The sequence below is a fragment of the Eleutherodactylus coqui genome, chromosome 12 (genome assembly GCF_035609145.1).
Source record: "Eleutherodactylus coqui strain aEleCoq1 chromosome 12, aEleCoq1.hap1, whole genome shotgun sequence".
NCBI lineage: Eukaryota > Metazoa > Chordata > Amphibia > Anura > Eleutherodactylidae > Eleutherodactylus > Eleutherodactylus coqui.
The window spans coordinates 113,187,292-113,204,810 of record NC_089848.1 but is presented as its reverse complement, the minus strand read 5'-3'; the positions used below and the strand labels follow the sequence as shown (position 1 = coordinate 113,204,810).

The following is a 17,519-nucleotide window of genomic DNA, read 5'->3' as shown; positions in this document are numbered from 1 at the left end:
TCAGGCATGACTAAAGGAAGATTCTCTCCCATTATGTAACGGCGGGATCAGAGCCAAGCCATGACGACCAGACGGGTTGGGACACAAATACAAGAGGTGATGTAAACCGTGGCGCCTTGATGCAGAGTAGGCGATATAGATATTAAGCTATACACTGAATAACCACTTTATTAGAGCCCCCGGCCCTTTCATCAATGAGGCTTTCCTGCATGGAAATTCTCCCTGTGACCCCGGAATGAAGCATAAAGTCATGCGACAAGTTTGACAAGTTTTCCGTGGATCAGTTTCAGTGTGAACCCACGTTAGATGGGAAAATCCAGATTGAGTGATTCCAATGAGGTCTGGTTATCTGTGATAGACTAGCCGGAGCCAGGGTGTCAGGTTTTCTTGTGTAAAGTTGTGGAGAGTATATGGAGAATGGTGTGATTGAGGGAAAACATTGAGTGAAAGGAAATTCTGTGGCAGGAAACAACTAGTCACCGAAAGGGGTCAGAGGAGGAGGCCAAGAATCGTTCTGACTTTCAGAAGCAGTCGGATACAATTCTGATGCCCTCAACTAAACTGTCTCAACACACCGCTAGTTATTGCTTAGCACGGATGGACTATAACAACATCATTGTGTCTAAAAGAGTAAATAGAAAGGAGACCTCCCAGTGGGCGAGTGCGCAAAAACTGGATCACTTAACAGTGAAAAAACATTACCTGGTCAGGTGAATCCAGATATCTGTTGCACCGTGCTGCTGGGAGGTCAACATTTGGTGCAGGCAGCATTAGTAGGTGACCCCTTCCTGTCAGCTGGTCAGAATATGTTGACACCTCTATCTAATCTGCAACAACTACAAGAAGCTTCCTGTCCACAGGGGCCGATATTCCGGGAGAAGGAGGTCATCACCTGGTGGAATCTACACCATGACCAATTGTTGCTTTCTGAAGGTCAAATGAGGAGGTCCAACATGCTATTAGATGGCGCTCTAAGAATTTGGTGGGAATTGATGAGCCCTTCCTGTCAGCTGTTCAGAACAGGTCAGCACCGCCATCTGCACTATGACAAGTATAAGAAGCCTCCTGTCCATATGGGCCAATATTCCTGCAGAACACATTAAACATGTAGCGCAGCAATTCCCAAGTGGGGTGTTGCAACACCAAGGGAGGATTGGCCATTCAGTCCACCAGGAAAAAATCTCAGTGGGCTGGTTACATCCTGGATCCACCGGCAACAACCAATGTAGTAGCGACTGCTACATGCATCCAACTAAGCCTCCAGTTTACGAGGTGGCCGGGTGAGACGACAAAGTAAAGCCGGCATTCGCACAATATGAGGGAGCATTTCTAATGATGGGGACGATATATGACGGAGCTTTTCTTTTAATGCTTGGGTAATAATGGGGAGAATTATTCCTTATGAGGGCAAAAAACGGGGCATTATTACTGTGGGGGCCACTGAGATTGGCACTATAACTACCAGGCTTTACTTCGATTAACTCCCAGCACCCCTCAGGATTTTTAAACCTATTAAAGATGACTAACAAGTCAATAGGATGCAGGCCAAACATGCAGGGGTAAAAGCTCCAGAAACCCCAAAAAGATATACTCCAATGTCTCAATAAAGGAATGGCAGCATCCTGGGCGTAATGCAAGTTTGACAAAGACCCCAATGGGGTCGAAACGTAGCAAGATTTTGGAGGAATAAATTACTGCTTTGCATTATTGAGACATTGGACTATTACTACCAGGGCCACCAAGAGACATTACTGCCAGGACCATGCCTCCTGACCTCACCTACTTTTTGATAGGTGTTGCCCCGCGATAATTTTTCCCAGGGGGTGCCCCAAGGTTGAAAAGGTTGGGAAACATCAACCTAGTGGAATCTACATCGTGACAACTGTAGTCAGCAGAGAACCCATAAAAGGAAGAATATCTTCGTACGGTGTCCATACAGATGGAACGTGAGATTTCTCCAGACATAACTGGAATTTCTCAATGCTTATAGGCTGTCAAATCAGATTAAACATCAACTTTTTGGACCTGAGGGTCTGGAGACTCTAAAGCATTACTTTATAACTGCATTTCTCAACCACAATTACCACCCGGCAGATCGGTAGGAATAGAACCCGTCCCGTTGGAGGAGGACGTTTCCCATAGATTAACACAAGTATACTTTAGCACCATTATCATCACAAATCACCAAGTGCTTGTATAGTTCCAGACAGCTTCATTTTATGACCTGTCCCCCCATATAGGGCTCTTCTATTGAGCTCTGAAGAGGACTCAACAGATGGAGACCTCTGAAATGTGAATTGCAGCATGACAAGGCTCAAAAGCTTTATAGAACAGAAGAGGTCCTGGGAGAGAGACCCCTCTTATTCTACACGTTACACGGAGGCAGGGTGAAAGAAAAAGAAGGGTTGTCAAATTAAAGAAAAAAAAATGCAAGATGGGACATGCAGTCGCTGGAAAGGAACATACACGACGTACGGCGGGCGGTTCAAGGCGGGCATTGAAGCCAATTGATTTGAAAATGCTAAAAATTCTTGAATTTAAAAACCCAACTCAACTGTCTATAGTAGGTTCTGAATTAGCCGATCTTAAAAACGACCAATCCATAGAGTTGCGGTCAACAATATTGGAACCCCTGAACATTATGCAGTAGAAATACATGCCTCGACATTCATATATACTTAATATCTGAATACAATTGCACAACTGTTTCTACTAACCCAATAAAAATGCAAGATCAAAACATATGGGCCCATCCGCCATGCCCAGGCAAACCTTAGACGGTTACCTAGCTCTAAAACGCACCTCTTTTTGGGCCAAAGGCCTCTAATGAACTCAAGGAGAGTTGGATTCCTGGCTATAGACTTTCACTACAGATGGGTAAATGTAGTGCAAGACAAAGTGAGGGCAGCCACCAATGCATGTACAAAAGCAAAGTCAGCACTTCCAACAACTAAATGTGAAGGTACACGTAAGGCTGCCTGTCCACGGGCATAGCGATATCCCGCGGCAGGTCGCCGCTGCAGGAGCCACCGCCGGGGAGCAGAAGACAGCTGACGGTTCTCGGCACTGAGCAGATGAGCTCAACACGGAGGATCGCGGTAAATCGGAATCCTGCGAGTGGAGAATCGCTATGATTCTCAGCTTATGGACACCGCATCTGTGCTTCCCATAGCAATGCCCGTGGACATGCAGCCTAAGGCCCCCCTGTCCACAGGTCCGCTGCGGGAGACGCCGTCTGGGAGCAGGAGCCGGCAGATGAATGATCCACCAGCCAGCTTATCTGATAGATAGGCTGACCGCGGAGAATCACGGCAATTCACAGCAGGTGGACACGGGGCCGGCGCTTTCCATAGCAACACTATGGAAAGCTTCAGAGGGCGCGATTCATTGGCGAATTAACCGCCGGCGAAATCACGCCCGTCGACAGGCACCCTAAGGCTGCAACAAATAGTAACAGAAACACATGCCTCGGTACTCACATTTAACATCTGAATAAAATTGCGCAACTTTTTGCCTGAATAGTAAAGTAGACCGTGGAAAGGATCTCCAAAAATAAAGCGTTTATTCAAACTCAGATGTGCGATACCGAAAAGACCGAGACACAAAAGATGAGAAGAAAAAAAACAAAAAACCAGGACAACACAATTAATGGAGACAAAAATAGAACCCGTCATTAGAGATTATGCTCCCCTGTTGGTGTTAATTAGCGTACGAATGGTGGCTTTGATAGTTGAATAGCCAGTTTAAGGACCTTTCACATGGAATGATCATTGTTCAGTTAATCGCTGGATCGTGTAAAATGAATGATAATCCTTCGCTGTATAGATTGCCAATGAGTGAACGAACAATCATTCATTTGCTTATCGCTCGTCATTCAGTTTATGTAGGCATAAAAAGCTGCGGGTAAGCGGTCCGTGTAAACAGGTAGTCCATCTATGAACAACTGCCTTTTAGAAACAAGGGAGTTATCTGAGTAAAAGTTTGTTCAAAATGTGGCAAAGAAGCCACATACAACATCCAAAGTAGTCCAGGCTGAGCTGGAGACTTCGGGAGGGATGGTTTCACCCCCTACGATACGCAGCTCTATGAGGTGAAGGCCAAGGAGGATCCCGCTGCTTAAAGGGGTTGTCCAAGTGTGAACTACCGATGGCCTTTCCTCAGGATAAGTCATCAATAATAAATTTATTTCAATGGCAAAGGCTTCCTGCAGAAATCAGCTCCTATGCGCACTGGCCCAGAGAATTCTTGATCGGCAGGGGGTCCTTGTGGATGGATCTGTGCCGATTTTCTATTGATCTATCCTAAGGATCGGGCCATCAATACTTTACAACTGGAAAACTCATTTAAAGAAGGGCGGAGGACCGTAGACCACAATCCTTCCGGGATTGTGGAACCAAACTAGAGATCTTTGGAAATTAATTCCAGCATTATAATTATAGACGACAAAGCCCATTGTCCCCTACCTACACTGATAAACCGTGGTGGATCCATAATGTTGTGGGGCTACTCTGCCGCCTCTGGGAGTGAAGACATTGGATAGGTTACCGGAAAAAAAGAAACCTGAGGATTACCAGAGTATTTTAGAGCAAAATGTGATCCCAAATGTAAAAACTACAAAAAGTGTCCTACAAAACAGGACAACGACCCATAGCCACATCCAAAAGTCCACAAGAACGGTGAAGGAAGGAACGGAGAATCAGAAGCAATGAGTCTGGATCTCAAGGGAGAGCTCCGAAACCTGCTATTGGGAAAAGGAGCATACGAAACATTCAGTAGAAGAAACTACCAGCAGACGGGGCAAGAAGCACATAGATGGCTACAGAAACCATGTGGAGGCCATCATCGAAGAGTTAGGAAAGGGGCCCATAGTCATGTCCAAGTCATTAGAGAACCATTCTTTATTTCTCATGTATGCAGAAAGGGAATCTTACTTCTAAAAGGATACAAAGTTCCTACATGTTCACTTATTTCTGGAGATGCTAAAAATCAAGGGAGGGGGGGGGGGGGTCAATAATCTTCAAACCAACTATAAAACAGGACTATAAAAAGTTATCCGCTAACTACGATGATGCTAAATATATTCTATTAAGTCCGAAAGCTGCGGGCAATTTGTCCCAGCCGCAAAGTCTGATCAATTCTGACTCTTAAAAACAGAAAGTCTGCTTTGGATTCTTCAATAAAATAATGTAACGCCTTCATCAGGTGGCTGAAGGTGGGGGTCAGAGCGAAGCAATGGTCAGAAATTAAAGGTAGAGCTACTAGATTAAAGTCCGCTTTACTGGAAGGACGACTGACCTATTCTAGCTGGTCCGATCTTATTAGTTGGCTTTGAGAAATTAGATAATTAAAAGACAATTAACTTCCCGTTGAAGAGCTCGTTAGTGTTATTGTCATACTATCCCAATGCCGCACCTTTCATACCCTGTAATTCAGAGGCCACATTTGGCATATGTGGGGAACTCTGAAAAAAAAAAAGGCAAATGGATGATTAGTGGATGGCCACAACTCTCCCGGTGGACTCCATTGTGTGTGTTTGCCGTTTCCTTGAAGCGGCGTGGGCTTAAGCACTAGATAATTCAGTCCGGTGTCGCTATTTTGTATGCGGACGGTAGACTAGATAAGATTGTTTTGAAAACCGAAGTCATCTTCAATTTCCAGATAATTTATCATTTTTATTAGAGTGCATTTCTATTTAATGGATCGGCATTTACCATGCGGCTCAGTCCGCAATATTGTAATGCCGTACTGTTATTTACCATATGATAGCAGACGGTTTTGCTCCGACAGCGAAATGAATGAAAACACGAATAAGAGATTTGGACTGTCAGGTTGTGGAGTATCTTTTCTTTGTGCAGCAGAAAACATCTTCTTCCTGATGGCAAGACAGTTTGTCCGCTATGACAAAAGAAAGCACAAACCTGATAAAACACAAATATATAAAATGCTGAGCCTTTCAATCACGGGGTCTCGTTTCAATACCCAAAAACCTAAATTCAAATTAGCCCTTTGCAATCCAATTGTGGATTCAGGGTTTCCTAGGGGGATTTCTCTTTCTGCCATTATACAATGGTGCCATCTGCTGTCTAGAGCCAGTACTGCGGTATGGGACATGCTGGAGAGGCTCCCCGACAATAGAGCAGCCAGTAATATACAGTAAAAATACCCTGCTGGACGTCTTCAGACATCGGAGCTGTACAGCCTTCAATCAGAAGGACTTCAGACGTCAGTGGATTGGAAAGGGTTAAACCACTGACTTTGCACTGTTTTGCTCTCTGTTAGTAGGATTAAGCTTTGGTCACCATTTGACCTGTTTTTTGTTCATTTCCATATTTTTGGAGGACAGAATAGCGCAGACTACTCTATTTTAGCCTCCAAAATAAAGGGAACCCAGGGTGAAAACTTTTGGTCTCCTTAAAGGGGTTTTCAGAGCAAAAACTACCGATGACCTCTATCCTCAGGATAGGTCATCAATAGTTAAATCGCCCAGGACCCTGCACTCAGGATCCCCGATGATGGGCAGATTGCCAAGCTCGCTGTTACTGCAACAGGCCAGATACGAGTCATGGCAGAAGAAAGCAGAAGTGTCCTACCTGACTCCACTCCCATTGAAATCAATGGAAGCTACAGTGGCCATTTCACTTCTGGCACTTCCAGGGTCGGTTGCGTTCGTGTAATAGCCACTTCCGCTGCCATCACCCAGGAAAAGGTCATTGTTTTTAGCGCTACAGACACAAAATCTGAAGCAGAAGCACATTGCAAACTGTAATATAAAGGGGTTGTCTTGCGGAAGCAGTGAAATTTTTTTTTGCCCAGTCCCCCTAATTAAGCATACATTACTAAGCCCCCCTGTAAATGACTTTTCTAGCTGGTTTGTACTTACAGTTCCAGTGTTTCAGCAACTTATAAAAAGTTTCCCCAAGATGGCCGCCGGCTCTTTTCCCGTCGCTTGCTGTAGCCCGACGTGCGCGCTCCAGAGACGCTACCAGCTGTGTCTCCCTGACAACCAGACGCCCCGCTGACCGGACCCCGGGATTGAACGCGGCCGACCAGTCACCCACCGCCAGGCAGCAGGTAACCGGCACTAGGCCCCGGCTTCCCCGCGCTAGCCTCGGCTCCCCAGCGGTAGGCCCCGGGGCCACAGCGGCAGTCCGTCACGCGTCACCCCCGTCAGTCCGTCACCCATCACTTACCTGGGCGGCTGGGTTGGGCGGCTCTGCACCTTCCTCTAAGAGAGGATGGTAGCAGAATGGCCGCTCCAGCGCGCTCCCGAGAAGATACAGCTCTTCTGCGCATGCGCAGAAGAGCTGTAGCGGCGAGCACACTGAAGCGGCTCGTGCTGAAAGGAGAAGACCGGACTGCGCAAGCGCGTCTAAAAAAGCAAGCCGCCAGCGAAATTAGACGGAGCCATGGAGACGGGGACGCTAGCAACGGAGCAGGTAAGTGGAATAACTTCTGTATGGCTCATATTTAATGCACGATGTATATTACAAAGTGCATTAATATGGCCATACAGAAGTGTATAGACCCACTTGCTGCCGCGAGACAACCCCTTTAACTATTTGATAATCATTTCTTTTATAGGAACTTTGCGGAACCAGAATATCCCTTTAAGCCCTCGCCAGCTGTCCCAACGATTATCGCTCCTATGCTTTTACACAGCAGTGATTAATCGCTCACGGAATAGAGGCAGAGATCTCTTCCAGCCGCCAGCCTGTAAGTGGTAGTCGTTCACAGACGATGGCCTGTTTACACGGGACGATCGTTCCTTGGTTTTTGGGCGAGCTAAAGGCCGTGAGACTCAAACAAGCGATGGGATTACACAGGATGACAGTCACCCATAAATCGCTTGTTTATGGAAGCTTTCTGGCTACTTTCAGGTCTCCTATGACTATTCTAGGTCTATTGTTATTTTAAAGTGTTCATTCCCAGGCGCTGTGCAATGAGAACTGGAGTTTATATACATTGCATATGAAAAGCGACAAGAAAAATAAATGAGTTACAAACCAATACAGAGAGATCGGGGACTCGTCCCGTGAAGGCTTAGGGTCTACAAGGGAAGTAGGAATGGGGCAATAGCGGAGGGTTAATGGGGTTCATATAGTGGTGGCAAACCGCTACTGAAGACTTCTCTGAAAAGTGGAGTTTTCAGACTTTTTTTGAAGCTTTCCAAGGTGGTAAAAAGTCGGGAATTCGCTACCCCAACACATTAGGTTGTGCCTTGGAGATTTCATGTGGGAAAGTATTGGGATATTGGGTCAGAGACGTACGGAGGGGGCAGGTTGTGGGCAGCCTTGTTCGTCATTGCTAAGATTTTGCACTGGAATCTCTAAAAAAAACTGGTAGTCCGTAGCGTATGTTTAACGGGTTACTCTGGTGAATTTTTTTTTCATTCATTATGCAGCTATGCCCCCCAGTATATATAAGCCGGCTAGTACCCCGTTTCCCTAAAAATAAGACATACCCTGAAAATAAGACATAGCACGATTTTCCAGAATTTGAGGATGCAAAATGATTTTTTAGGCTTTTTGAGGATGCTTGAAATACAAGCCCTACTCAAAAATTAAAGGAGATGTCCCGCGCCGAAACGGGTTTTATTTTTTTTTAAACCCCCCACCCGTTCGGCGCGAGACAACCCCGATGCAGGGGTTAAAAAAACCACCCGCACAGCGCTTACCTGAATCCCGGCGGTCCGGCATCTTCATACTCACCTGCTGAAGATGGCCGCCGGGATCCTCTGTCTTCGTGGACCGCAGCTCTACTGTGCGGTCCACTGCCGATTCCAGCCTCCTGATTGGCTGGAATCGGCACGTGACGGGGCGGAGCTACACGGAGCCGCTCTCTGGCACGAGCGGCTCCATAGAAGACTGCTGAAGACCCGGACTGCGCAAGCGCAGCTAATTTGGCCATCGGAGGCCAAAAATTAGTCGGCACCATGGAGACGAGGACGCTAGCAACGGAGCAGGTAAGTAAAAAACTTTTTATAACTTCTGTATGGCTCATAATTAATGCACAATGTACATTACAAAGTGCATTATTATGGCCATACAGAAGTGTATAGACCCACTTGCTCCCTCGGGACATCTCCTTTAAAGGGGTTGTCCCGCAGCAGCAAGTGGGTCTATACACTTCTGTATGGCCATATTAATGCACTTTGTAATGTACATTGTGCATTAATTATGAGCCATACAGAAGTTATCAAAAGTTTTATACTTACCTGCTCCGTTGCTGGCGTCCTCGTCTCCATGGTGCCGACTAATTTTCGCCCTCCGATGGCCAAATTAGCCGCGCTTGCGCAGTCCGGGTCTTCTCCTGTCTTCTATGGAGCCGCTCGTGCAGAATGCAGGCTCCGTGTAGCTCCGCCCCGTCACGTGCCGATTCCAGCCAATCAGGAGGCTGGAATCGGCAATAGACCGCACAGAAGAGCTGCGGTCCACGGAGACAGAGGATCCCGGCGGCCATCTTCAGCGGTAAGTATTGAAGTCACCGGAGCGCGGGGATTAAGGTAAGCGCTCCGGTAAGCTTTCTTTACCTCCCTGCATCGGGGTTGTCTCGCGCCGACCGTGGGGGGGGTTGGGAAAAAAAAAAAACCCTGTTTCGGCGCGGGACAACCCCTTTAAGCCCTGCTACCAGTTAATTAAAAAATTAATATAAGACACGGTCTTATTTTCGGGAAAACACAATATTACCTTAGTTATTCCTTTCGATCTGAAACCTCTTGGAGTCCTTCTCCTCAAGTGGTTATGCGATTTCATTCTGACCATATACAGAATTACTGATTTTGTTTAAACCTTTGTCCAAGGCCCCCCTCTTATGTCTATAAGGACAGGGATCGTCTTGTTGAGAATCCCATTAAAGGGTGTGTTCACACGTTATTGAAATACTACAGATTAGTAAAGCCTGGTTTAGACAGCGATTATCGCTCAAAAGAGGTCTTTTGAGCGATAATCGTTGTGTGCCTTTACAGCGCAAGATGATCGCTCAAACGTTGAGCGATCACTTTGCGCTTCGAGCGGGGAATACAGAAGACAAGCAGGGCCGCTTGTCTTCTGCATCCAGCTGTTCTCTGCTCGGAACGCCCGGCTGTTATACAGCAGAGTGCTCCAAGAAGGGGATGCAGAACACAGCTGGACCGCTGTGTTCTGCATACCCCGGCTGTTCACGGAGCGCTCAGCTAGTATACAGCTGTGCGCTCCGTGCAGAGTATGAAGAACACCACTGGACCGCTGTGTTCTTCATACCCCGCCAGGGGGCAGATCCAGCTGAAACAATAGTATCAGCTGTAACCCGCTGTGAATTCCTGATAAGGCTTATCGTTGTCTTCCAGCACGCTTAACCAAAACTGCAGGATGTCAGTGCAGTTACACACAACGATTATCACTCAAAAGACGGCTTTGGAGCGAATTTTGAGCGATCATCGTGTGTAAATGGGCCTTTACACTACTGTTACAGCAGAAAATCTACAAGTAAATGGGACTTGTTTAAATCCCATTCACTTTGATTATATACTTTGCTACTGCGGATTATCCACAGCGTTCACACAACCTGTAAACACATCCTTAAAGGAGGAGCCGTCACAATAAAAGTTTACTATCAAAGGGAATTGCATTAATGCAAATCTCACGAACGCACCCCAAAAATACTTAAAGGGGTTGTCCCGCGCCGAAACGGGGTTTTTTTTTTTCTTTCCAATAGCACCCCCCCCCCCCCCCCCCCCGTTCGGCGCGAGACAACCCCGATGCAGGGGTTAAACAAGAAAACCGCACAGTGCTTACTGAATCCCCGCGCTCCGGTGACTTCTTACTTACCGGCTGAAGATGGCCGCCGGGATCTTCTCCCTCGGTGGACCGCAGGTCTTCTGTGCGGTCCATTGCCAATTCCAGCCTCCTGATTGGCTGGAATCGGCATGTGACGGGGCGGAGCTACAAGGAGCCGCTCTCCGGCACGAGCAGCCCCATTGAGAAAAGAAGAAGACCGGACTGTGCAAGCGCGTCTAATCGGGCCATTAGACGCCGAAAATTAGATGGCTCCATGGAAACGAGGACGCTAGCAACGGAGCAGGTAAGTGAATAACTTCTTATAACTTCTGTATGGCTCATAATTAATGCACAATGTACATTACAAAGTGCATTAATATGGCCATACAGAAGTGTATAACCCCACTTGCTTTCGCGGGACAACCCCTTTAAGAAACTGGCTATCAAAGCACCCCCTTCAGATACAATCTTATATTTCCAATGACTCTTCTCGCCCGGCTCCGAGGCCTTTTGATCACTCCACCATTATTTATGTCTTTGGGGTGATTGAAACTTCAGAAATAAACCAGGATTTGTATAAGTTGAATGGAATAAAAGATAATACCGAAGTGATCGATGTCTCCAATCACTTGTACCCATGCCGTAATGTAAAGGAAAATCCATACGAATGTGCCGCACACTCGTGTTTGATACATTTAGAGTTGCTTACTGAAAAAAAATTATATATACGAGTTTAATATATTGATCAGGACTTGAGGGAACTAAAGGGAATCATTCCATACAGTGAAAGTCATTTTATGATCTGCGTTCTTATTAAAGATACAAAATACATTGTCTTTGGCGTTCTGATCGTTATCCTTGAGTCACATTGCAATTCTATGGGTTCGGGGGATTATGTTCTAAGGATCTGCATAGGTTTTAAAAAGTGTACCCGTTTCAGGGAACTTCAGAAAAAGCCATTTCTGGCCATTATAAGGCTTGTATCACCAGTTTTCCCCTCTGTAGGCCCCATCTTCGATTCCCCTTTATTTTTGAGCTGGTGGATGTAGACTCCTGTAATGATGATATCTCCTATACACTGCACAGACAAAAAGGAGCAGGATCTCTTCTCTTTCTCTGAGCTGGTGGGTGTAGACAAGCTACAGCGTTATCTTCTACTAGTCTATACTGCACACAGGGGAGATGAGGTCCTGCTCTCCTATCTCTCATAGACTGCACACACAGAGAAGGGGAGGTCCTGCTCTACTCTAGCTCCCATAAACTGCATATGGAGATAAGAAGATCCAACTTCATTACTTCCATCTTTCCAATAAACAGCACACAGAAGAGGAGATCCTGCTCTAATTTCGCTTTGCAGCTCACCTTAATTGATACTAGATTAGCCGATGCCAGTATTTCACTGCTAACCTTGTGGGGTTTTCTTGTGTAAGGGTGTGAAGTGTATGAGAATTGTGCGATTGTGGAAAAACACCCTACAAAAGAAGATTTTGTGGACAGAAACAAAACTTATTACCGAAAGGGGTCAGAGGAGGATGTGAGAAATCATTCTGACCAAAAGGTGCTGCATAGTCAAAAGTAGCCAAAAACAAACACTGGTGCCCCAATTAATGTGCCTGAAGGCACAACTCATTGTTCCTTAAACACGGATGGGCTATAACAGCAGATGCCCAGTTCGAGCGCCATTGTGTCTAAGAGAAACAGAAAAGACAAAACTCCAGTGGGCAAAAGAGCACAAAAATGTTATCACTGAGCAGCGGGAAAACACCGCTTGGTCAGATGAATCCAGATTTCTGTGGCACAGTGCTGATGGGAGGTCAGAATTTGGCATAAGCAGCATGAATCGATGAACCCTTTTTGTCAGCTGGTCAGAACAGGTCAACACTTCCATGAAAGGAGTCAACACTTCCATGAACATCCTGTCCACATGGGCCCAAATTCTTGCAGAAGGATTTTATTACCTAGTGGAATCTACACCATGACAAATTATTACATTTCTGAAGGCCAAAGGAGGTCCAAGGTGCTGCTAAATGGGGGTCTCCAATATATTAAAGTGATAGCGTATTTTTATACTTTTTTTCTAAGGTATTTTCTAAATAACTTCAGAAGATGTGCGTCTTTCTGATTGGACAAAAATATTTTGATAATCTTGAAAATCTTCTCCAACCAACTTGGACAAAAGCTTCTCCAGAAAAGTAGCAAGGCACCAAGTGTTGAGCTCCAAATCACCAGGGACCGGCAATCCAGCGTACTCTGCCTTTCAACATAAAAAGTGATGACAGGACTGTATAACAAATGGAATTATCCGGCAGTATATATGCCTGGAGCTGCAGTTATGTATTAGTGCTGTATTGTAATGGAAAACTATATAATCTACGCTCACTCCCACGTAGCCGTAAAGAAGAGAATATAACAAGCAACCTGTCTAATGCCTCCAAGAGCGGCAGATTTGCTAATGGCAGATGTTTTCTATGTTCCATTGACTTGCAAATCATTCAAAGTTTTCTTCAGGGTTTCTTTAAGTCAAATAAGCTCTCGTCAGTCAAAAGGCTTTCCTTACCTCAGTCCACCCGGAACATTCTACCAAATCCAGAGTGCTAGCACTTCTAGTCGGACTGTTCTTGGGAATGGCTTTAAATGAATTCGGTCACCTAATTTTAGAGATCCGAGCAGATTACAGAGTTACATCTGTGCTGTTACGATGAACCTAGACATACCTTTAGAAGTCTCTAGTGGGTCACCATTCCTGAGCTATTCCTCAAGTGTTGTGCGCCATATTCATATTAATCCCGAACGGTCCGATGGGCGGTCCATCTGTGTCTGCAGTCCGGCCTCACTTCCTTCCTATTGCCTGAACCCCCCCCTTGGTGGCGTCTCTAGCTTGGCCGAGAAGCACTCGTCGCGCATGCGCCTGTTGAGAGCACACATTGTGGCGGAGCTGGAGACGTCACTAAAGGACATAATCTGTCCAACCATCGGTGTAATATTTGGCCAAGATACTTTGTCAATTACCATCCAATCTGGCCATACGCCGCTATCAGACTCAACTACGGACGTGCATACAACCTTCTGATGACGACAACCAATCTACTGGAAGCAGTGGGTACATTGAAATCCAACCTGTCCGACCCTCGTATAGCTCCAACATCGGATGTCTGGAGAGTAAAGAGGCCATTCTTTCACATGTTGTACCAACATTTATTAAGGCCTATGGGCTGTACAGGTGAGTGAGAACGTCTGAACAAGCGCTGATTAACCTGAACGATAAGTGAACGAACCAACAATGATGTCGAAGCCTGCGTAAAACGGATGAGCAAAAGGCAAAAGATCATTTGGGCTTCAGAGCCAGCGCTGGGTGCACCAATCACAGCCATTCATTGAATAGCTGTGATTAGTACATCGAGCGCTGGCTCTGATTGGCGGAGCCGGCGCTTCTGAACCAATCAGCGCAATTTTCCGTCACTAGCAATAGATGCCTTGTCGGATTGACAAGTGCCCAGCAGACAGCCCAGAGCTCCGGAGAACAGCGCCAGGGACCCCGATGGTGCCAGCTAGGCAAGTATTCAGTTTTACTTTTTCTAGGTCATGCAGCTAGCGGTGACGTTTAGCGCTACCAAAAACGTGGCACCAAGTTGTGCCACGTTTTCAGCAGCACTGAAACCGCTGCTCATTCATTTCAATTGTGCGAGGGAGGTTTAGACTGAGCAATTACCATTCACCTTCACTCGTTTGAACCATACGCTCTGTCTAAAAGCAGCCCACGTTGTTTCCTATAGCGCCTTGTTCGCCGCGGTTCTATGTAATCTCGTTCTCTGTACTGTGCATTGCCTATAGTGTTTACCCAACAGAGAAAGCCTTGGCGGTCAGTAAATGTATTCTAAAGAGCAACTCTTCGATAAGAGGTGAAATGAGGTAACAACGTCCCGGCGGCAAGGACGACCTTCATTGTTATCGCTTGTGTGTAAGGCGGATGAAAGAGTTAAACATGTAGTTGAGTAGTTGTTGTAACTGCTGATGTACAATGCTCTGTAAATGTCTTGATATAACAGACATGGTCGTGGCCCCCATGGACAATGTCCGAGTGATCACACTCGCAGTCACGCTGGCCATTCTGGAGCTTTACATAATCAGTCGCTGGGCAGATGCATCTGATTAACAAGTGGATGACAATATAAGGCGACACCTATGTATAGTTACAGGATTCACAATAAGTGCTGATCACAGCTCACCTCTTCCCCCTCTCTGCACAGGTAACAGAGCATGTCCACAAGACCCCCCCATAGAAGTCAATAGGTGATGGTCACAGCTCACCCCCTCACCAGACAAGCCTACAACACTTTTCCATAGTCTACTGTGTCTATTGTGAATGCTGTTAAAAAGGGTTGTCCAGGGTTAGAAAAACCATGGCTACTTTCATTCATTCAAACACAGCGCCACCCTTGTCCGTGGGTTGTGCCTGGTACTGCAGTCCCATCATCAAAGGAGCTGAGCTGCAATACCACACACACACACACAAAATGGACAAGGGCGGTGCTGTATTTGGAAGAAAGCAGACATGTTTTTCTAACCCTGGACAACCCCTTTAACTATACCTTAGGCCAGATAGCCGCCCCCAGAGTCCTATATCTGCATGGATATAAAAAGGTATATCTATACAGTATATTAAATTTGCATACATATAAACAACTATATTCCCCTATGGAGGCGTACCAATGCAGAACTGAACTCGGAGATTGTACAATTTGGGCATGGCTTAAGAGGCAATCTGATCACAGGAACACCAGAGTCTTTGGGCTCGGTAACGACTGACCATTTAGGAGTCCTGTACTCGAGGACGTAGCGGCAGGTCACACGGCAGCACCGGCCCAACTACTGGAAGACAAGCACTTGAACTTCTCTGTGACTTTGGCCTGCAAGGAATTGGCTGCAAGACAACAAAACTGAATATCTGGTATCCGGCCAAACTTAACAGGCAGAGTCTCTCCCACACGGCCCTGTCAAAGTGCCTGTAAACTGTAGTGTTGTTGTTGGCAGTGGAGGCCTTTCCTCAGCACTTCCCGCACTTCCCATACACAGCCGGGTGATGATTAATTCAAGGACTTTGCTTAGGAACAATCCCGGAGAATTCCCTAATCAGAATAAATTATTCACCAGTGTGCAATATGTTTAACTCCACCTAGGAGAGGGCTGGAAATTAGTGGGAGTACTCGGACCCCTCGCTCAATGCCAGGAGGGCACCACCAGCCTGCACAAAAAAAGTGTAGCCATTACCTGGAATATATTGAATAGCTCAGCAAAACCCTTAAAAAGGACAAGTCCACTTGTGAACAGCAGCTTAGGTTGTCCTCCACAGGCATACGGTTGCGATAGATTGGAGGTCGTCTGCTCTATGAGACAGAATCACTATAAAGACCAGCTGCCACTTTGGAGGACTTGGTGCAAAGCCACTATCCCACCAAAAGTATTTGGACACCCCTATCAGATTTTATGAGAATGTCACGTGTCCTAAACCATGCTACATAAGACGCAGACCCTTAGAGGGGTCCGCCATAGTTCGTGATGGGAACTGCACACTATTAGATATACGAGTTATACAGATGCACACAAGCCGTCCATCACAAAGCACAATACATCTATAATGGTGTAAGGAGCATCATTGGACAGTTGAGCAATGGAAGGACATCTATGGAGCAACCAATCACACTATTCCATCAGATGGCCGTACCTGGGTGTGGAGGAGGCCTGGGAATGCCTTCTGCAGAGTGTGTGGTGAAGTTTGGTAGATGTTCCGTTATGATCTGGGGTTGTATTACCTGGCATAATCTCAGAGCAAAGAACCATGAACATGGAGATCTACCTGGACTTTCGAGACAATCGTTTGCTGCCAACATGGCAGTACTCTGGGAATGACCAGCCATACTTCTAACAAGACAATGCGCCTTGTCAAAAAAACCAATGCTGTTTTACTTTTTTTTTTTTGAGGATAGGTCATCCCACGATTGGACTGGCTGCACAGAGTCCGGACCTGAACATCTCGGGGATGAACTGGAGCATCCGGTCGGGAAATATCAACAGTGTGCATCTTCTTTGAGTTAGTAGTTTTCAGGATGAATGGAGGGAAATAGCAGCTGAAGTATAGCAGACATCAGGAAGTAGGCAACAGACATTATCCAATGTCATTAGGGCCAAGGGAACCCCACTAAGTATAAACATATGGAAATAAATACTACTTGTGATTCTTGTTCATGTGTTCAATTACTTTTGGTAGGATAGTGTACTAATTAGTGTATGGTCTCCTCTTCATTTTAATGCAAGCTGCATTAGGCTTAGTTTCACATAGAACCCTTAAAAAGGAATTTAGGAGGCTTGCAGCAGTCAAAACCACAAAAACTTTGGCCTCCGGTTTCCGTTCTTTTGTGGCATTTGTGTCAGGTAGATCATAGTCAAGTAATGAAAGCCCATGGCTCCGTCTGAATGCAATTTTTGTTAATTCAGATATAACCCCAAGCTGGGCACACCCTGAACCTCTGTGCAAGTCTAGGCCAACACAGTTGCCCCAACGATAACAGCCAATTAGAAGTCAATTTACATTTAGGTTGTGGGTTTTCAGAAAGGCAAACCCCTTCTAGGCCCGTTTCACACAAGTATTAATATGTGCCCACAATACAAGGTCCATTCAAGTTGTAAGGTCTAATTTTTTTCGTGAGACTAGGAGGAGACAGATAAATAAAATGGAACACATTTTAGAAGACGTGGACATTCGAGATG

At 45.9% G+C, this 17,519-nt stretch overlaps 1 protein-coding gene across 1 annotated transcript in view; it reads right to left on the bottom strand.

Moving 5' to 3' along the window:
• Positions 1–17,519, bottom strand: part of ACVR2B (activin A receptor type 2B) — a 185,329-nt gene that overhangs the window by 90,499 nt on the left and 77,311 nt on the right. The window lies entirely within an intron of this gene.